This window comes from Temnothorax longispinosus, chromosome 9 (genome assembly GCF_030848805.1).
Source record: "Temnothorax longispinosus isolate EJ_2023e chromosome 9, Tlon_JGU_v1, whole genome shotgun sequence".
In the NCBI taxonomy this organism is placed as follows: Eukaryota; Metazoa; Arthropoda; class Insecta; order Hymenoptera; family Formicidae; genus Temnothorax; species Temnothorax longispinosus.
Genome location: NC_092366.1, coordinates 14,517,289 through 14,540,579, shown reverse-complemented (window position 1 = coordinate 14,540,579; position 23,291 = coordinate 14,517,289). Strand labels below are relative to the sequence as shown.

At 39.2% G+C, this 23,291-nt stretch overlaps 1 protein-coding gene across 4 annotated transcripts in view; it reads right to left on the bottom strand.

Annotated features, from left to right (window-relative positions):
* LOC139819204 (uncharacterized) overlaps positions 1–23,291 on the bottom strand; it is a 98,717-nt gene that overhangs the window by 65,547 nt on the left and 9,879 nt on the right. For all 4 annotated transcript variants that reach the window (XR_011733629.1, XM_071788401.1, XM_071788399.1 and 1 more), the window contains exons 2-3: positions 16,809–16,919; positions 2,741–2,981 (exon numbers count right to left, since the gene is read on the bottom strand). The gene's annotated coding sequence lies outside the window, so the exon portion shown is untranslated. The remainder of the gene's footprint in view (positions 1–2,740; positions 2,982–16,808; positions 16,920–23,291) is intronic.

Sequence of the window (23,291 nt, the reverse complement as noted above, 5' to 3'; positions counted from 1 at the left end):
ATTCGACGCCCGTAGCTAATTGTAATCACTTAATTACGTTACTACGCTTTGTTCGTGCGCTCGCTCCGAGCGCACGAGTGCGGGATCGCTGCGTTGACCGCGATCGATTATCTCGATTTGGTTGCGGCCGCGTGATTAGAATACCGATTAACCGTGATTAGACGTGACCGTGGACATTCCTGCCGCACGCAAATGCCTGTTGGTTACAATGGTGTCGAACAACAGTGTGTTATCTATACGGCGGGCAGTGGGCACCACGTACATGAGTGCGTGCGTGCGTAAGCCCGACCGTAAGCCCGATTATGCGCTTACCTAAACCGGCAATAGATACACCGCAAACGAAAATTTCTGATCGGTATTAGGTCAGATATTCTCCCTCGCTTTTATTTTACAATATCAGCTCGACATTATAAAATATTAAAAATAAATAAAGTGATATATAAACTAAATTACCATAAATAAATGTAGAAGGAATAAGTCGATATTTAAAAGTAGATCCTACTAGCATTCTTTTGCAGAAATGCAACTTAAAAATGAGAATTTACGTGTTTTTTTTTTCAGTTATCTAAATTACGACAACATAGTTCGTAAAAGAGATTATCTATATCCTTCAGCATTAAAGGAATTGGGAAAAGAATTTCATAGTCTAAGTATTCGCGACAAAGTTATATAGAACAATGAGACGGTATTATTATAATTGTTCATCTCTTAATATCCAGATTCCTTTGTTTAGCTAAATCTCTTTTAGAGCGGACCTATCGAGTGTACGATTTCCCTGGGAATTGCCGATGGGAGAAGCGCGCGCGCGCGCGAAGTGGCGAGAAGACAGAAGGATTGAGTAACGGATCGACGAACGAGGTGAAAGAGAGGCTATAGAGCAGGAGGAGGAAGAGAAGCGAGAGAGAGAGAGAGAGAGAGAGAGAGAGAGAGAGAGAGAGAGAGAGAGAGAGAGAGAGAGAGAGAGAGAGAGAGAGAGAGAGAGAGACAGAGACAGAGACAGAGAACGGAGAGACTAAGGGGATCGAGTATTAATAGAGACTCGGGCGACTGGAAGCCGGAACTGAGCAACGCGTACCTCCTCTTCCACCGCCTCCTCCATCGAGAGAAAGAGAGAGGTCGCCTTATTTATAAACGGCGAGATAAAGCGCGGCTGCGACGCCGTGAGAGGAAGCCGCTCGCGCACTCATACTCGGCGCGGCGGCCCGCCGCGGCTCCCACGCTTCCACGGATGCATTACGTGGTGCGCGCACCTCGAGCGACTGCACCCCTGACGTAATGCCGGCGGCGCGTTTGTTTAAAAAAAAAGAACTCATGAATGCATTATTATTTAAGCCGACTTTCTCCGCGTCCGCGACATTTGCGCGCGGCCCGATCTCGGTGGCGTCTTATCTGGTGCGTAACAAGTTGATGCAGATAGATGCTCCATTTTTCAATCGAGAATATTAAAAATCAAACGGGAAACAAAGTAACTTACAACAGTTACGTCGAGTTATGAAGAAAGATGAAAGATCCTTGGCAAAATCGAGACAAATGTAAATGAGCAGAATTTAAAACGTTTAGTTTATACGAATTAGGTTAAATATCGGATCTACTTTTCAAAATGCGTTATCAAAATAATTGAATAAAAATATCAGAAACCAGCTCGCCCCGCGTATTCTTTTAAAGCTGCGCATTAACTGCATATATTGTTATTTCTTCATATTTTTTTAATGCATAATTATTTTCCGTTTTACAGAGTATATTCTTCACTATCAATTTGCAAATTTCTCCGTTTAAAACGTTGACAAGAGAACGCATCTAACGATTGTTATCAGAAAGTTAGTCGAGTGCTACGGTTAATTGCTAAAATACTTAGAATGAAAATTAGGAAATTAGAAAGCAACGACGTCGAGCTTTCTCATTTGCATTTTAAGAAGAAATCTCTTCGGAGAATGCCGCGGTGTAACACCGCGATATCTCAGGGATCTCAAGGCGAGGCGCGCCTCGCGTCCTCTTAATCGCGATATCGGGATAGAGAGACGGAACTGCCCGATGTGCCGTTAAGGTTTCGAAACAATGCATTCCTGAGTTTCGTAGTACGTAGTATTAATTACGACGCGTTAATTTCCCGAGTACCGACCGCCCCGATCTGGCCCGGAGGTCTTATGTCATTAGCGTGTCATACTTTTCACCGTCCGGACTCGCACTTTCATATATACCCGGCAGTAATAGCGATTGAGACGCGGATAAGCACGCGTGTGCATAACGGGCTCGCGGTGTTCTCAAGGCTGAAGAAAAACGCGCGCGCTGTCTATGCACGTACACACAGTGAGAAACGCAATTTATAGATAATGCACAATACAGTAACGTACCGTTACAACCGGTACTCGGCCTCGACGTTACCTCACACTAATGCCTCTCGCGCGCTTTTCGCCTATCAATCGATACTCGCCAATATCTCTTTTTGAAAATGCAGGTTGTACCACTCGCGTTTGTTACACGAAATTTTAACAATGTATTTTTGGGGCTTAATTATCCGGAATTAATATGGACAGATAGACTATATTAGTATATAATGTTCATTAAAGGCAGAGTAAACGTATCGATAGGAAATTGCCAAATTTTGTCTCGACACGATTTAAATAATGTAATATAGGTAATTATGACATAGTTTAAAAAAAAATCGTAATAAAATAACGGGCGCGTTTTAATTCCACGTGCAACAAATAAAATAATAAATAATAAATAATAAATCACTCACCCCATGTGGTGCTCCGCCGTCGTCCGATGCCTTCAAGGCTTCCTCCTTCCTTCTGCTCCTCTCAGATTCCTCGTCATTGCACAACACTCACTCGCAAAAACGGAAATACGAAATCGCGCGTACTTTTTGCACGACATTCCCGCGAAATACACGAAATATTAATAAATACGATCGCGATATATCACGGCGGGTTGAAGCATTCGGACAGGCAGGATTCGTGAGTTGCTCCGCGTTCTTGATCCTGTAATGAACAAATTACATTCAAGTCGCGATGCGAGTTGTATTAAAAATGTTATATTAAAGGAAATAACAGCAAATAAAACAATGATTCATAATTTCAAACTCTTTCTTTATCGCCTCGATTTCTACTTCGATAAACGAATCGCACGATACGTCTGCTTGGATAAGTTAGCCTCGGTACGTTTTATGAGTCGTTAATTCTAGCGGATAATTAATTGCACGGACAGGCAATAACTAATCGTTCGCAGAGAATAATCGCGTTTTCTCCCGGTATACTTGTCGCGATGGAATCTCGGGGGATAATAACGCGACGCGCTCGGGATGCCGTATACTGCCCCGCGTTCGAGTCTCGCTGCCTGAGTGATAACGAAACGACCTTTCATAAATAGCGCGCTGTACGTCGTAAACAAAAAAATGTCTACCAAGGCCAAGACCTCGCGTCAACCGACTCAATGAAATATAAATCGTATTGTAAAATAAGTGTATACGCCAAATATTCCGTATCTCAGATTTTTAATAAATGAACGATGTATCGTTCGGCTTTCCGTTACGATCGGTTCGAATCAATCACATATCACAAGAGTATATTGTACAAAGCAGCGTGTTGCCTCGCGTTGCCGATGAAAGTGATAAGCAAATAGCACTTAATAAGTGTGACGTGAAAAGATATTCCACATAACACGAAACGACAGCCTTTGATCCTTTATTTCTAATTCTTGCTTCGAGGCAGCAAGTCGAAATATCTAACTTCAAGAACTCCTACAGGCCCGAAACATCCACGAAACGGTAGTCACGAGAATTAATTAGTCGTGATTAGATAAATCTCTAATCGATTGTGAAGAATGAGCGTTTTAATACGAAGATAAAATGCGCTAAATAGGCTATCTACATGCCTCAAATATCGAAATGCGAATGGTAGCGCGGCGACCTTGTGTAACAACAACGCGCCGCGCCGTACATAATTACGAAAAACGTTCACCAACCGACTTAATGTTATCGTCCGTAATATATTTTAATAGCTGACACAAAAAAATTTAATTTTATCGAATACTCTGTTTCTCGTGCGAAATTAATCTCGGCGAACACGCCATACATTAAATCTAACGTTGATCTGAAGAATACAATTTATCTTATCTCGATCGAGAAAGTATTTACGTAATTTCCATTACTTCCTGCCAAATTTTTACGCCTCGAGAGAAATGAAATGATTATTATAGTGACTTTGATAAATCAAGAATGTTTCCGATTTTATTATGAGATGTAAAAGATAATAGTAATGAATTATTTTTATTTTTATATAATTTTTATTTCTCGATTATTTAAAAAATATAAGTATATTATTCAAAAAATATTATTCAAAAAATATTATTCATATTATTATACACGTTATATCTCGACGTTGCGATAGACATGTTTAAATCATGAACAATATTCCGGCCGGTGGTGGTGGATCGATAACGTCTCTCTGCAGCGGATTTACAAAAAGAGATCCATTTCCCAAGAATGTAATATCGAACAGTTTCCGAAACAGTACAGGATAACGTAGGAAATAGAAAGAAAACTAGAAAACGACGACAGCGAAACTTCCGCGAGCGCTTAGAAAACGACGGATGCCGGAACCAGAATAGAAATAGCCTCGCTCGCAAAAAAAACCCCGCGTCCGATGGTTGTAGCAACGCATTAAAAATCAAAGACAACGCTTGCCTTGTACGTTTTTTGCAACGTGATTAATTACACACATGCGCGGAGTATGACCGGATACTGCCGCGAATTTCTGCGTGAAATCGAAATAAGCGCTCACATCTGAATGGCCGAACCGAGATAGAAACTGTTTCGCGAAATTTTTAGATGTCACGTTAAATACAAAACAACGGAGTTACTCATAATTTCTTCTCAACGAATGAAGGGTTGAAGAGCGAAAGAACAAAAGAAAAATCGAAGTCTTGAGCTGAATTGTATCATTCTAAAATACTTGTACTTAACGCGAATAAACAATAATATTTATTTTGTTGTTACACAGTCCCCCGCGACTTTTCCGTGTGCACGGTTATTTATGACCAGCAGACGCTAAAATCCATATGACCAGCGGCGAGCCGGAACAAAACGCGCAGTAAAACGACGCTGGTTGGCGCGCGTTAATAGCCTTCTTTTATTCGCGACGATGTTACAGCGCCGATTAGCTGTCCGCACGCGGATTGCCTGTGCACACCGGTATGCACCGCACGACGCGTGTACACCAACCGATATTTACGCGAGCGAATGCGTGTGCACGCGACCTGCGAGTGCTGCGCAAACGCACGTGGTCGAGAGGCAGAAAGAGAGAGAAAGAGAGAGAGAGAGAAAAACATCTAACGAGCGCGACCAACGCCGACGATAAATCAACGTTGCGTAATCGAGAGGTTGATTTATGTCGCGCCCGATGTGTGCCGTTGACCCGTAACTTCTTTTTTTCTCTCTCCCTTCCTTTTTTTCGCGCTTCGTTTCCGGTTTTTCTCTTGCATTCTTCGGTCCCCGTCCTTATAAAATTTTCTGAAACAACCCATCGGAAATGTACGACTTAGCTGAATAGGTTGCGCAACCGAGTGGCTTTTCTCGCTCTTTATGCTACACGTTGATATCTCAACGGTGGTTGACATATTCTTGCTTGATAGGTATTTCATATACGTGTGGATTGCGTAGAACGTTTCGCAAAGCTGCGGCGCTTCCAAGAGCGCGGACTTCGTTACGACCGTTTCGTCCTCATTTGCGTAATGATTTTATGACTGAACTGCTTGTAGTTGTTCACGTTTATAACTTTTTAGACAAATTTGATAGGCATAATCCGTGGACGGTCTTCGATTCACCTTCTGTTACGCAAAAAAAAAACCATTTTTAACATGTTTTACATGCGTGCAACTGACTTTTGACGCTCGATAATCGATCAACTCGACAGCTCGAGGCTGGGCCTCGTTCCAGTTAAAAGAAGCGAACTTACTGCACCGCTTTCCGTACGCGTGTTTGTTAGCACTGATTTCCCCGCATTGATTACCTCATCGCGTTCGGCTTTTCCAACAGACATGATATCTCGGAAACGTATCGATACACGCCTATAGCTGCCCACGTGCCCATATGCCACCTTCGAGAGAGACACGCCAGAGAAAACACTATCAATAATGCTCGCTCGGGTGTGACACTCGGTTGCCGAGTTGCCAGCAAGAAAAGAGATTGCTTTTATTCTCAGAGAAAAAACGTCACCCCCCGCTCTTTCGCGAAATAATTTTCGAACATAATTACTCCGACACATACCTTGCAATATTCGAATCAGAATTTCCTTTTTATCTTACGGTCCAAAAAATATTAATTTAATAAAAAAAAAAGATCCATTATTGATCGACGTAAGGAATTTTACGTAACGGGATTTCCAAGGAGTCACTCGATATTGTTTCGGGTCGACGAAAGTAACGATAATTCGAGCCGATCCCTAGCAAGAATCAGAGATTCAGGGCGGTCGCTAACGCAACCTTTGTTAGTTTACCGGAGTATAGCAGGCGAGAACGAGCGGAATTTTAAGCAGAACGCGAATATCCATTCTAGTCACTCGGGTATCGCTGTTACTCCGCGCCGCTTAAATATTAGCTAGTCTATTGTGATCGTGCGGTAACATACGAGTGTATTAAATTGAGTCTCTCTCTGTTTGAACATCGTTAACAGTAGCGGCAATCATTTCGAGCTCGCGATAATCACATTTTAAGTAATGCGCATTTATAATGCAATCTGACTTAAGTTCAAATCAATAAAGCTTATGACTGTAGAGATTTGTCAGGTAAATTCATCAGAGTACGTTCGGAAGCATAACTCGCTTTCAAGCTATTAGTATTGACGTTTGGATGCAGTATTTTTGTTTTATTTTCTTTGTTTAAAACGTAAAAACGCGGCATATTGCAGTTAGCGTGATAAAAATATAAAAAAAAATTGCGCTGAGTATAATAGAAACCAATATCAATTATAAAGTTTCAACAATAAGTAAATGTGGTATTAATATTTCATCCTCTCTCATCAAAGACGAGAAGAAATCGAAGATAATAGTATTTAAATTCAGACGCTATCAATATAATAAGGAAAAAAGAATGTATTCGCTTTATACTATATTCAATAAACTAGAGAATAATATTTTATTTCTTATATCTAATATCAAATTTTCACAATCAAACAATCAGTATATCAAATAATATCACATTTTTCAATTTTTATCGTTTAATTACCTACATCTTTAAAAACTTTACCGTCTTGTGTTCCGTAAACTTCTTAACACGTTCCACATCGCGTGGGTTACCGGCGACCTACGCTGGACTTTCCGTTCAGACAGGCCGTTTGATATTTTGGCTTTTTTTTTATTATTAATAAGTATATATTTTCATATTATAAATGTTAATATTAAATAAATATTTAATAAAGTATTCGCTTTGTTTTGCATTGCATTTTGTGCATTAGGCATTTTTTCTTATAATTAATAATTTTTTTAGTTTTGTAATTATTATGAAATACAATTTATTTAACAACTATAATGAACATACTACGTGAGTCACTGGTGATCCGCGTGTCGCAGAAAACAAATCACGTAAAGTTAGTCCGGCACGGAGCATGTCAATAATCTCTACGAAACCAGCGCAGGATTAAATTTTGGACGAAATTCTATCCGAAACACCTTCCTTCGTCGCCGTCCCCTTTCTCCGGACAGGATTTTCTCTCTCGACATAACGATATAAGGCGCGCATAAGGTGAAGGTATCGATTGCGCAACACCGATATTATGCAACCGAATCGGCTTCCTGCTGTTATCTAACCCCACGGAGTACAGGAACTCGTCGGCGAAGACTGGGACGCGATGATGACGTAGTTGTCCAAAGTTTTCTTCTTCCGCGATCGACGGTGACCGCTCGTCGATGACTTTACGTCACCGTTTCTAAAGTACCATAAATGGATTCTTCCCGGGGGGCATAATACGTAACACACGACGAAAAACCCTAATTATCACGTACTAAATAGCTTAAATACATATAAAGCCGATTGTGAGAGAAAGTATGCTCGATTAATCCTTTACCGCTTAAAATATATTTTTCATAAGATATAATGTTCCAAATTTAAAAATATTTTGTCGTAAATTGTTTGTGAAATATAAAGTCAATCTTTTGGTAAAATAATCATAAAGTAAATTTCTGATTTTTAATGGTTTCTATTTTGACAATTAATATTTAAATCAGGGATTTAATGTTTTTCTATAAAATTGAAACGTAATATTGTAAAATAGCAGTCAAAATAAATTTAAAAAGATTACTAAAAACTGATCTCTGTTATCTACTTTTGTTGTTAAAGCTTAACTCACATAAAATTGTTGACTTCGGTATTAAATTCTGTAACTATTAAATTTTTGATAATTAGGTAATTGCCACTTTTTTTACCTTGGCCTCAAGTTTTTGTGGTCAAAATGCGATCAAACCTATTTATTTGCATTTTATACGGAATGTCTAATTTAGATTGCAAATATGGCAAAACATTGAACAAAAATATTAATCACTCTACACTTGCTTTAGTAAGATTACACGCTTCTGACAGAAACTTTTTCAGATACAGTTTATTTTGGAATAAACCCATTGCACTGAATATTTCTAAATATAACAACGTATTTAGTTACTTAATTGTATTGACCATATATAAAAATATATATTTTGTGTTACTTTCAAAAATATTTTATTATATCAAATATCTTAATATTTCTTTCTATATTAAAACTAATTTTCATAAAATATGAATTGTAATTAGTTCGATATTTGTTTGACACTTTTTAATTAATATACACATCGTTGAACTGTATTGAGAGTATACAAGGGTATATATTCTGGATTATTATATTTATATCTTTATTTAACGTGATCGCGCAATGTAATAGCATGTAATAATTTCACTTTAACTCTAAATACGTCTATCTAATTCTCACCTCGTATATTGACGCTGTACGCAATCTTCGTATCAAAAGCGTTAAAACTCAGAATCGGAAGATCGCATTTAACGCTAAATGCAGGTAGGAATACATGCTTAATGGTATTCGCGCCGTGCAATTAACCGCTAAACGTGACGGCCTGATCTTTCGTTCAATTTGTCTAATACAATATGAGCGTGACACGCGACTTAAGTACGAAATGAGAGTCAGACAGGCACACTTAGCGGCAAATGTGCGCTGAGAATACGAGGCATTATCTTACGAGCGTGTGCACCACGTGGTGGATTAATAAATCGTGCACCGTGCGCGACGGTATCTAGGCAATATCGACTCCCGGCCAATCGAAAGGTTCCGCTACCGTACGGAATGACACGCGGTACTAAAGTTCAAATCACACGGAACGACCTTTCGAACTTTCTTCTCGAAACAGTTGTTCGCCGTAAATTGACTTTGCTATGGAATTCGAAAATAGTGATGCAGGACATCTGGCCCAAACATGGCTCGGTTTCCAGTACACGGCTCACTTATGCTGCCCATTTGTTGCAACCTTTCTTCCACCGTCAACGCAGATGAGACCATTTATGCGTGGCCTTTTCTATTATTTCAGAGATAAAAATCGTATACTTTTTTAATATTTTTATTGAAATGAGGTAAAAAACATGCCAAAATTTAGATATGAGTTTAGGTCTGTCAAGTCATAATGTGGTGATAATAGATATCACATATGATAAAATTTGGCATGTCTAACAATAAGTCTATCCCTAGGATTATCATCAATTAACCAAAAAATTGATTGATGAGGTTTAAAACAAAATGGATCCCTATATAGATACGAGTCTTCGGAAAATTGAGATAGTCGATGAAAAGCTGGAAGTGTTTCGTTCCGTCTGACTTGTTAGACTTAAGAACCATGAACGAAATCATTGTGTGGGTATTGTGATCTTTGAACTATACGATACACATTACACCACCGTGCCGTGGTGTCTCAAGGCTACCTACAGGAGGGCGATAAGTATGCGATTTATGTGTACCCTCGGCGACGCTCGTTGCATTGTGTGTGTGTTCGCGCGTGTCACAACTTGCTGCGGATTGCATCAGCGACGCTTTCGAGCGCTGCGGTACGGTAGCCCATTGTTGTTGCGTACCTATCGCGTATTATCGTATGGCACGCACGATCCGTTTCTACTTACGATCACCCCGTTACTTTCATCGCGCCTCGCCCATACCTCTTCGGACAATCCGCCGCTCGATCAGCCACAACGATGGGAAAGGTACACACGCTTGCTATACTGCAGTCATTTCCGATGCAACAACGAATACAGGAAAGTTTTAGTGCCTGGGATTATTATATGTATTAAGAAGCTTAACGCATCTCGGATGTTTGTACACAAACTCCAGTTTCCCCAGTTTCTAACTCTCTCAGCTCTAAGCTTTTAATTCGTAACTCGACTAACTCGCAACTTTCGACCATCAAACTACTTGATGAACATTCGCCAAAAACGTAATCATAGATATAACGTGTGACAAAGTGAGCGATTCTCTCGAATAAATTCTATCTTCATTGATTTTTCTTTATTTAATTTAAATTAAGTTAATTGAAGAGACCCGAATATTGGGTAAAAATTTCAATCTCCTGCAAATCGTTACTGATCACGGAAAGAACGGTTTTGTTGAAGTATCTAAAAATTTAACTAGAGACAGATCTGAAAATAATTTTGTTGCACCATCAAAATAATTATACTAGTTTGCTGAAGTATGATAATAGTGCTGTAAAAAATTTTGATATTTTAACAATCAGTCTGAATGTCCTACATAATTATTTTGATAGTGCAACAAAATTATTTTCAGATCTGTCTCTAGCTAAATTTTTGGCTAGATACTTCAGCAAAACCGTTCTTTCCATGTATTGATAAAATGCACTGCATATAAAACAGCCGTAATTTGGATTAAATATTTGCACAAGGCTGAGATATTATCGAAATGAGAGATATACACCGGCGTACTTATATGATGACCCGATTAGTTTCTTTTAGTCGCTGTACGCGATCAAGAGTTTTGTGTAAGACAGTTCTCGTCGGATACCTAAGGATCTTTCATGGCTTGGCCCGTGGAACGGACTCCTCGCAGGTGAAGGCGCGACGAGGCATGGCGCGTCCCGGAAGTAGGTGCGTCCAACGTAGTTCCTCCTTTCGAGGCCAGAAGGTTCCTAATGGTCTCGCGATCATTGTCGTTACGCGCTCGATATTAGCAACTGTGTTTCGTTGTCTCGTCGTGTTTGCATGTCAGTAGACAAGTGTATAAATGAAAAAAGAGAGAGAAAGGCTATTTGTTACTTAAAACAAATGTATGACCGAATGTCACATACAATATATAAGTCGAGGAAAGATGCCATAGTAAAAAAATATAGAAATGTGATGAACAAATCAATAGTCACAACCGCTTCGGAATTTTTGCAAGATAATACTTAAATTTTTACATAACAGTACTGAAAATAGCTACCCTAAAAGTTATCGTTAAAATGTTGTAATTTGATTATATGTTGATCTCCGCAAAACTGGCATCTTACTTTTATAAAGATGCCACTTATAACGGAGAAAGATGCAAGTATTGTGAGAAATATGTAGCGTTCAATAAATGAAATGTAACATAAAAATATTGATTTATTTTTAATAATAAATTATTTAACTATTAACAGTTGGTAAAATTTCACAGAACACAATTTCACAGAAAAATTAATAAATTTTGTTTTAAATATACATTTATCGAATATTATCGCTGTATGTAGCGATTCCAATATTCACGATATTTTAAAAAACTAAAATCTAATATACAGTACCGGTCAAAAGCATTGTATCACTATATGGAAAGAAAAGTCGTTACTTTAATGAAGAAAGAGAAAGACGTACATAAATGTTATTTTAATACTGTTATTTTATGCTTTGATAGGAATACTTTGAGAAAAAAAACTCGACACTTGGTTTTAACAAATCTTCCCAGATTTTTCAGATTTAACACAATAAAACTGGAGAAGCTTGCATGTCACTCATTGTATGAACAATCTCGCACGTTAACGACTAGAAAACATTATCTTCTATCGAATATTAAACGAAATATTAACAAAGTGGCATATTTCCCCGACTTACCTTAAATATGATAAAATCTAATATTTTTTTCATTCCCCAGAAAGTTTGCATGGAATAAATTTGAAAGTTTAAAAGGATTTTAATAGAAATAATTATTAATTCTATACAAAAAGAAAACAGATTTTTAAAATTATATTTCAATTACCTGTTCACAACTTAAATTTGTCTCTAGATTTAGTGGCAAAGCAATTAGCTAGGTATCACGATAAACGAATGTAGAACCAAGTTACGCTAAAGAAGAAAAGAAAAGAGAGAGTGTGTGTCTGAGGTTGAGTGAGGTGCGCGCAGAGGGAGAGGAGAAGTCGGTCGTAATCTGTGGGAGAGGACGAGGAGGCAGCCAGGCATGTCCGAAGGAAAGGAAGCTCCGCGGACCTCAGTTCCGCTCGTTCTCGTCTTCCTATCCGATTCTCTCTTTCTCTCTCTCTCTCTCTTTCTCTGTCTCCACCTCCAACGTAAGTGCTCGTACGAGCGACTGATTTCGAGTCGAGTGTACTACGACCGGCCGCGGCCGCCTCGTCGCCTGTTCGCCAGGGGGGCGTGGGTGTGTGCGTACATGCGTATGCACGTGCGTGTTATGCACGCCCGCAGAAGCGACACACTCCGCTACCTCTCCTAGGCCACTTACCTTCTCCCTCCTAATCCTGTGGGACGCGAGGACGATTCGTTCGAGAGATCGAACATGTCCAATGTTACGCACGGGGACCCGGGCCTGTCCGACAATTCGAGCCAAAAGCCTTCGAAGAGCATTTTCGAAAATCTCAGGGGTCTTGACTGAAAGGCATCGATATAATGACGATCGATAATTGCTGACAATGAGTCAATCCCTTGATACTTGCGGACTGGCTATTTTACGATTCAATCCTCAATGAAATGTCCCGCGTATATAACATGAGAATAAAAACGTTTCTTTGTATAATAGGAACGTATGTAAAAATTGAAGAAGATTATTGCAAATACAGAAGTTAGATATTTATTTATGTGTAAATAAAAACGCGAAAAAATTGTTTTTTTGTTTCTCCATAGTCACGAAAAAGTAATTAAGTATGTGTTAATAAAAATATTACAAATATTTCAAAACTTTTTTTGACAGAATATGTGCATAAATTAAATTTGGATTGAAGAACGGTACGAAAATGGTATAATGTATCTTGCATCTCATTTGCGATAAATAAGAAATGTGACATACACTGTCTTCGGGATATAGACGGCTTGTTTATGCTTTGGCAAACCGTCGTTTGGCGCTCAACCGCGATCTTGCCCATGTCCGGAGCGGGAAAATGTTAATTTGCATAAATGATGATCGAGGTATCTCCCCGTATCCCGGAAAACGGGTGAACGCTACGTGACACTAATGCCGTCTTTCGCATAATAATCGAGGAAGCGATAGTTTCCTGGAACGCGGGTCTTCTCTTTAATCGGTAATTCGACTCTCCGGTAATACGACACACTTGTCGGAGATATTCAGCGCGTGCATTTATGTCGTAAAATTCATGTAATCGAATATTTTCGCCAACAAACTATTTACGTTTAATCTCTATTTAAGAGCCATCAGTAATTTGAACTGACCGAAGAATGCAAAGACACTCGATCCTCGATCCCATCATGAAAGAGATCCTCTTGAAATTTACTTCAATTATTAATAATTTTAGTATTAAAAGCTATCAAATATTAAAGAAACGTAATTAAGAAATTACATATTTCTTTCAAGCTCTCCGAATTAAATGAGGGCAAGCAATTCGATTGCTTCAAATGTTTCCAAAATTAACAACAAAAATAAGCTTCTTTAAGGCCATTGCACGTAACAAAGTTTTAGTCATAATCGTAAGGCTGTAAGAAAATAGACCAATCACATTCGATTATTCTTCGAGCTCAAGGAGAATAATCGACTGTGATTGGTCTATTTTTTTACGGCCTTACGATTATAACTAAAACTTTGTTACGTGCAATGGCCTTAACTTTTACATCTTTTCAAATTTACGTTTCTTTCCCCAAATTTTCCGATCCCCAATGCAATTAGATTATCGCTCCTTCATCTTTCATGTCTGATCTCATGTGTAGTGATCTCTTCCTGGATAGATGGTCCCCATCTCTTCGCCCTTTTTTGCGTGGGCAGCCCGTTTACGTGCATTTTCGCGTTTGTACGAGTCGCGCAAAGAAGAGAGCACAAAAGAGGGAGGGAGAGGGAGGAGGGACAGAGGGAGAGAGAGAGAGATATCTCAGACGCCTGCATCACCAAAGAATGCCGTGTAATGATGCTGCACATCCGGGACGACGGTTGGAACACCCTTCCCCGCGCTCTCCCTCTGACCACCTCCTCGCTGCCGTCGTCATCGGCGTTCTCCACTCTCCGTCCTTTCTACTTTGTGCATCCTCTCGGCTTCCGAGACGCTTCTGTGGCGTGGCGCAGGCCGTGTGGTCGAGAGAGGCGCACGGTGGCGTAATCGTTCTCGAGAAGAGGCTGTGTGCTCTTCCTTCGGTCGCGGTGCAACGCCGAGAAGTGAAGAGAGAGGAAAAGACCGGATTCCAGTAAAGGTCTCGTCATCGCTCTTCGACACACAATTGGCGGGATGCACGCGCCCGTCCTGATTACCCCGGATCGAAAGCGCCGAGTAAGCGGAGAAGCCGAGTCGAAAAGTGCAACGCACATAAGCCTAAGAGTGTTTTAGACTTCTTTGCACTAGTTTGAATTAAACCTAATTTACTTCAATTGTTTTTTTTTTTAATTGTGATGTTATTTACGATATAAATAGAGAATGATGAAATTCATTTCATAATCAGTTTAAAGTAAAAAAAAAAAAACGATGCAATCTTTGAATCTTTAAGAAAGATTCAAGGTCTTTCGACAAATTATTTATTTTGTAATAAAAGAAACATCTACTAGTGGCATTCTTTCGCACGCCCGATCATCGCCGATAAAATAAACAAGGAAAATCTGAACCGAAACTCGTCAGTTCAGATGCAAAACTAAGAATGAATGTCTCCGACGTTTGAATCTGCATCGAACAAAATCGTATGTCTGGAAAATAATTTCGTCCAAAATATTGATCGTAAATTTCGTCATCCAGTAGCGTTGCATTATTGGTTTTATGGTAATTTTATATTCTATGAAAAACATATCTACTTTTTCATTCACCGAGTTGGAGTTATTATGAAAAATTTCCGCATATTTATATACAGCTTATCTTTGCAATCGATTTACTATACTGTCTAAGAAGTTGCTTTCTAAATTTTCAGCTTCATACAATTCTACGTAATCTTTAAATTGACGCAAAATTTTCGCGAAAGGAAATGCTTCTCGTACGCGGTCACGGGAAATATAATTTGATAACTATAAGAAGCTGATATTCTAAGTGCGCGGTCTAGACTAGTTATGTCACTATTAACTCTTGTCTTCTCTATTCTCGTAATAATTACGTTCGAGGCAGACGTTCGGAGGGACCGTGGTATATCATTTAGGATACAACGACGTTCGAACGCGGGATGTAAAATGACATGGAGGAAAGCATCGCGAGGAAGAAGCATCAACGACCTCGCCGTTGTTGGGGGTTGCCTCCAACTTGCTATAGAACGTAACAAAAGATGACGGAAGAGAGGAAAAACTTCAACGAGGGTCGCGAGGGCCTGCCTGCCTCTTTTTCCCGTCGGACCTATCTTCCACTTGTTGCCTAACTTCGTCTGGTTCTCGTCTTACGTGACGGGCTTTTGAAAATCGAATCGTCACGGTCGCCCACGGATGGGGGAAATGTTTTCGTTCGTCCCGTGCTATCCCCATGGGGAATGTATAAGCATCTCCCATGTCGTAAGTGTTAGGAAGGAAAATCACACAGGGTGTCTCTGATAAAAGCGAGATTTTACCACAAGAATCGTAAATTCAGTCTATGATCGATAATAATAATGACAATTTCAATAAGTCGATAAATTTTCTCAAAAATAGCGAAGAAATGGCATAAAGATTCGAAAAGCTTCATCATCTGACAACCCGAACTCTACCTACCCACCACATTGCACTGCGTTACATCAATGTTTCAATGCCTTAAGCTACAGAAGCATATAACAATAAATTAAGCTTCGTGTAAGCACGTAAACGGATAACACAATTCTATTCTACGTTTAATTGCAACGTAAAACTTTGTATCAATGTGAATGTAATTTGTTGCACAATTATAATAATAAATTTAGCAATTAATATAAATTAAACATAAATATGTTAAAAAAGATTGACAACAAACATCTGCAGTTAAAAAGATATTTGTATTAATAATGTAAGTATATATAGCCTATACTAACAACATATATACGTTGCGCAAAAGATTCAAATCTATATATTATCAAAGTACCGATATCTTTCGCACAACATCCACCTAACATCTTCAAAAAAACGAAAACGAATCCGAATAACAAATGTGAAAAGGTTACTATTTAACTTTCTTATATAGGTTACATTTTACACTTAACGAATTTATATGCTGAATATTTTATTTATATGATACGGCGACGTTTCAATGCCATAAACTTTTCTATAATTAGTAATAAACGGTGGATCGAATAAAACGATGTATGCGCGTAAAGATTCGTTAAAGTCTAGATACAAGTTGCTTCGCAACGTTACGCGAATACATGCGAAATTTCTACGGAATTGTGCAGCTGACGCTGAAAGCCGATTGCGAGAAATGAACGGGAAACTTAAGCAGATTCGATGAATTACTCACCACTGCGATAAAGCCCCGCTGCATGGCGCCAGGAAGGAAGAAACGCGAACTTCGGTCGATGACGAAGATCCGCCGCCGCAGACTGGTCCGATTATACAAAATGTTCCAGACCTGTTAAAAATGGGTATAATATATTATCACGTTATTCGACAATTATAACGAGATTTAAAAAATATAAGAAATAAGTATGAGATTCTCCTGCTTGCTACTCTCTTAAACTGAATTATCGCTGTCTGGTGCGAATCAACAATATTGTATCGCCGAAGCAAACCGGTACTACTGTTGCGCGAATAAAATAGTTTGACAGATATTGTTGATTATTAATTCGATAGATGTATATCGCTTTGAATCAACAACAAAACTTCCTCCTTGGAGAAACGAGGAATTCCGGTTCGGAATCGACGACAATCGATAAGCACGACGAATTATACTACTTCGGCCGCGGGTAGAAGACTGGCTACGGCCGGTCGACGCGCCTAGGAATTTAATTTGCACGACGATACCGCCGCTTAATTTCGCCGTCCAAAATTCCGAGACGTCCAGAAACGCGTAAATAGATCGACGATCATCTCTCTCTCTCTCTCCACGGAGGGATTCTAAATGCTGCTTAGTAGACGACGATGCCGACGATGACAAGGATGTTTCGCGATTATTTTTGCTATTTGCTCCTCCACTAATTCTCAGAAAATATTCCAGTTGCGCGAGCATTATCGGTACTGAAAATTAATACTGCCGAAATAGGTTGCTAAATTGGCCCGTGAACCGTGATCGCATCCGCGGTAAACGTGTTTATATATAAACAGCTCGAGATATTTCCGACTAATTCATAAGTATTTCAAAGCTCCCTTATTAAATTCAAAAAGGTTTCTCAAAAATCATAGTGAGACGTTTGATAGATAGTAATAACAGTTATTATTATAGACAGCATAATACACGACTATTATATAATATAAAATCATGTTCAAAGTAAAATTTTCAGGATAAATATAGGGCATTAATAAGAATTATACATATATAGATATATGTAGAAAATAAATAGCAAGAAAGCCGAGAGCAAGAAAATTCGAACAGATAAAAGACAAAAGAATACAATAATCGACTGTTTAAGCGTAAGCACGATGCCAGTGGTACGAATCAATCTAATCAATGGGAAACATCGCAGGAGAGCTCGTCGAAATAAGGTAAACATTTTAATGATTACGTGTACAGCGCTTGGCCAAACGCGTCGCACTTGTACGCGTGCACATTTTCTTTCTTTCTTTTTTTTTCAGTACGATCGCATCCCGATTACACAAATTAGTCATCTCGAGGCGCACTGCCGCCGAGAGCAATTCGCAGTTAGGCTAATCGACGCGCTCGTAATCTATATTCTCGTTCGCTCAACAGCCATAATAAGCCCGCGATTACCACGCGCGTTTCCTCCGATTACTTACAATGTCGCTCATTCCGTTTTTCTTTTCTGTCTTTTTCTCCCATTTCCCCTGTTTATTTCTCTGTCTTTCACCCTCTGTTTTCGTCTCTTTCTTTCTCTCTTAAGCTATTTACATCATCTGTTTTACATCATCTGAGAAGTCAAATTTAATTCTCGAAGCGGAATAAGTATTTTTATATACATCTCTGTCGATTCCTTACTTCCTGTATCTATTTCTCCACGTCTCCGTCTCGTTCCTTTTTCATCGGCGGCCCGTCCGGCGCAGGCGCCACGACGACGTTACCAGCTTCGCCGTGCCGGTGCAATAAATTGCATATCGCCCTCATTAGGCTCGCTTTCCACCGTTTCTCATTCGCGGTGCTCGCTTTTGCCGCGCGATTATTACTGGGATTAAAGCAGATTCCCGCGCGCGATATGCTCCGTGGAATAATGTTTCCTGACGTTTTCAGCGCGGAAACACTATTTCTTAACTTATCGGTGCGATGTTGCACAACGGTTCGATCGTTATCGCGAATTATTACGTAGTGCGTTTAAACGGCACCGGGAGCCATTCGAAATATTAATTTCGCGCTTGCCTAATTGGAACGGGATTCGCGCGGAGTCGACTAAATGAATTTACCGCCTCGCGAATTCGCGATTAAATTCTTCTTGTCTAATCCGCTTGTTTTTGAAAATAACTTGCAACTTATTCGACTAATTTAGCGAAATAATTCCCGATAATCTTTCTGTATCTCATCCATCTGCTTCAACGAAAATTTAAACATTTTGTATACAAGTTAAGGACGTTCTCTCGTCCTTATACTAAAGAAAATCGATTTTCTTAGGATTTTCTTGAAACTGTGAATATACGTTAATTTAGGTGTGCTTTATGCGTGGTATAAATTTCAGTACCTCTTCCGGGATAAAAAATGAAGATACTGATGAGCCTCAAATTTAAAAAAAAAATTAAAATTTAATTTTTTTTAGTTTTGGCATTTTTTCCTTATAGAACTCGACGAAAGAAGCAACTTTGGTCCTCTTGGCCAACCTCGTATCTCTTACCGTTTGGCCTGGAAAACCTTTTCATTAGTAAAAGTTGAAACTTTGAGGCTCAGTATCTTGATTTTTTATCCCAAAAGAGGTACTGAAATTTATACCACACATAAAGCACACCTAAATTAACGTATATTCACAGTTTCAAGGAAATCCTAAGAAAATCGATTTTCTCTAGTATAAGGACGAGAGAACGTCCTTAATACGGAAGTAAAAATATAACAAATGCTATAAAATATAATTTTGCGTATTACTGTAAATAATGTCTAAAGATGGAAAAATTGATCGTTTTTATTTTATTATCATGAGCTGCAGTTTCGTAATTAAATTTTTATTAGCAAATTTCCTATTGCACAATCAGTTCATTACTTCCGTTCACTCTTAAATGATAGAAATTTAATTCCAGATCAAATAATACAGTCCGTAAAATGAGCTCGCTCTTTCTCTTAACGATTTTCCATCTTTAGAACGCTGTTATACAGTTTTTATATCAACAAGATTGCATGCAAAAACCATGCCAATTCATCAAATTAAAAAATACCGCTAATTTTAGAGCTATAAAAAGTTTTTACACTGAGAAACCCATTTTGTTGAATCAACTAAATCTTTGGTTGGATATGAGCAAACAAATTCTTTAGTTAATATAACAAAAAATTTGCTTAAAATAACAAATTTTTTTTTGTTTTTGTTATGTAAACCAAATTTTTTGTTACATTAACTAAAGAATTTGTTTGCTCATATCCAACCAAAGATTTGGTTGATTCAACAAATGGGTTTCTCAGTGTATCTATGTGTATCAAATATTATTTAATTATTAAATATATATAAATATGTATTATATTTCATATAATATCACGTACGTATATGCCTTAAATTTCAGATCAATAAAATCTAATTATTATTTAACATACAACTTTTTCTGCGGTTATCAGTTATAAAATATAACATAGTTTCAAAATAATAAAGTAGAACATGTCAATATAAAATAAATATATCCCGCCTCCTCGTAATTCTCGTACATTATCAAACGCCGCGAAAAATAAATGACTTAGTTATATAGGAGCGTCTCAATCTGCGCCTGTCTCGTTACGTAATTACACTCCGCGGTTTGCTTATTTCCCACCGGTTCGCGTATATGCGGGCGTTCATCTCGCGCGTGTGTACGCTGAAAAACGCGTTGCGGGCGAATCACCGACGTTTTAATATACTTAAATCAGACAACGCACTGAATAATCACACCCCGAATAATCAAACGCGAGTATGTTTGCTTACCGATGTTTGTTTAACGATCGGCGGGGGATTTAAATTGGAAATACCAGTCAAACTCGAAGTGTTACGGAAACGAATCTCCGGCGATCGCGTCGCTCGGGTCGAAGGGGGTCCGGTAACAACGATCGCGTTTCAGTTCGATGGAGGTAATATCCCGCGAGGACCGCGGTATAACGGTGGCCAGTGGCCACCTTCCCTCGCCGCGCTTTTCTCTTCGACCGACAACGCGGTGCGCGCGGTGCGGCAAACACCAATATGTCCGGTCAACACGGAATTGGGTTACCTGGCCTGCCTGCCGTGGCTGCCCGGAGATTGCCATAACTCCGTTGTATTACCGTAATCGATTATATAAGTTCGGCCTGCGTGCATTTACGCGCCCGCGAGCGAACCGCCGCGCCGCGCCATTCACCACGGTGTTTGAAGCGCGTGTGAACGAGCCTTAAGGCGAAGGAGAGACACTTTCTCTCCCGATCCTGGTTTTACATTATCAGCACCGATACGCCAGTCGAACACACGTTGTGTTGAAATTACGTAAACTCTGCGCGCGCGTTCAACGGAGAGGTAAAATATGAAATATACAAATGAAAACTCTGTCTATGCAGAGAAATTTTTATTTTGTTGATTTTTTTCTTTTTTTTCGAACGTACTACCCTTCAGCAACGCGACTCAGTATTTCAAGAGGTATTTTACACGTACTCGTGAAATATTGAAATAGAGAAGTTGAAGCACAATACACTGATATAAATATATATCGTTAGATTAAATTAAATTTTGCCCGTCGAAGTTCCTATCGATACAAAAGAAATTGGATCTCATGCATTCAATAAAATTAATTAAAAACCGCGCAAAAGCGTCGATAATAATTTTACTCAATTAATTTAAGAATTAAAATGCGCGAGTTTTTTTTCTTTACGCCAGCAAAAGGCAGTCCATACATTTAAATGAGGAAACGAACGCAAGATCCGCGAAAGCGCGTGCATCGCATCGCAAAATCAATGTCAGGCCTACTATAAATCGTGGATTCGCGATCTCTTCCGCGATCGACGGGAGAATATCCCGATTAACGCGAGACATGGTAAATCAGCGAACGCGTCCATAAATCCCAGTGATGTATATCCACCGGAAATTATATCGACCGCGTCCCAATGCCGACTTCTAACAGCGGCGTGCTCTCGCAGACTTACAAGCAGAAATCAGAAGAACACGAGCGAATCCGGTTATATCGCGTGAAATTCGTAACACCTGACACTTTCTTTCTGGAGAAAGAAGAGTAATCAACGTCGTTCGGCGAATCGATAGCAATAAAAAATGTATATTGTCATAAAGTATATTCTTGCTATCTCGGGAACATTTGACACGCATTGATTCCATCTTAGTTTCAAGATATGAAATATAAATTATTCCTTAAAAAAAAAATAGAGTAGCGTTCGATATCAGATGCCACTAAAAACGTTCTCTTAGATTTTTCTTATATAACTGGCTTATATTTAACACAGATGATTAAAATCCAAAGATTAATTTTTAACTAGTACGATGCTGATATATACTAGTCCTCACAATATATAGTTCTAATTTTAATCTTTGATATAAGAGACATAATTATAAAAATGTCACGGACGATTTAACGTAAAGAAACATCTCGTGTGACACGCAAAGCGTTCGCAAAAATGGCGCGTCAATTTCATATATCGTTTTCAGAGTTCCGAGTCTCCCACGCGCGTCGCGCAGTTCTGATTAATTCCTCAAGCGTACAGAACGATAAATAATAATCCCCGCGTCAAACGACACCTAGGAGCATCGGCTAACGAACGGAAAAGACGAGCGGGAGGGAGGAGGACTCGCAGGACTGCAAACGCGCGGATACCGTGATCTATCGATCCATCGATCTTTACTTGCGGCTTGGCCTTTCGAGAGAGGAGCCGAGCGCCGAGCCGACGCCGCCGCCGGCTCGATCGCTTCGTCCTCTCTCGCTTCGACGATAACCGCCCGCGGGATAAATGCTAGCTGCGTGTTAAAGTTCATCCTGTCGTTATTAATCCTCGATCATCCGCAAGGATCACTCGCAAAGGGACTCTTTTTATATCGTCGCCTCGTGGAAACGGCGGCGCCGATCTACGTGCCGGAGGGACGGTGCGCGACGCCTTTTTATATCACGCTCGTGGAAAAAAAGCGCGGACATCCACGGCGGACAAGTGACGACGTTTAATAATAATCAACGCAACGGATATTATCTCCGATATTTTTTCACGCTCCTCTTGCATCTTGCCGCACCGCGACCTAAGTGATTCCCGTCACGCGCGAGATAGACCGCGGGGAGATGAGGGGGAAAGAGACTGTTATCCGCTCAACACAGAGAGAACCGGATATTTTTGCATCTTTTTTATAAAAAAAAAAGTTATTAAGCTTACTCTTCGTTTGATTTATCGTCATCTCTGACGATCGTTTACATGCACCAGTGTGTCGACAATATCGTATTCTCGTAAGCTTTACTTGTCTGTCTATTTCATTATCTGTCCTAGACTATCCATAAAATTTCAATAAATCACACACAATTTATATATTTATATATTATTACAAATTAAATTTGATAAATTTGATAATTATGTAGCAATAAAAAAATCGATTGAGTAAAAAACTGGATTTGTTGACTAAAGTTCACGTAATCGCTGATACATTTGGAATGCTAAAATCTTCACTTCTATTACATAATTATCGTTACGACAACGACGACTTTCGTTAAATGATTATAC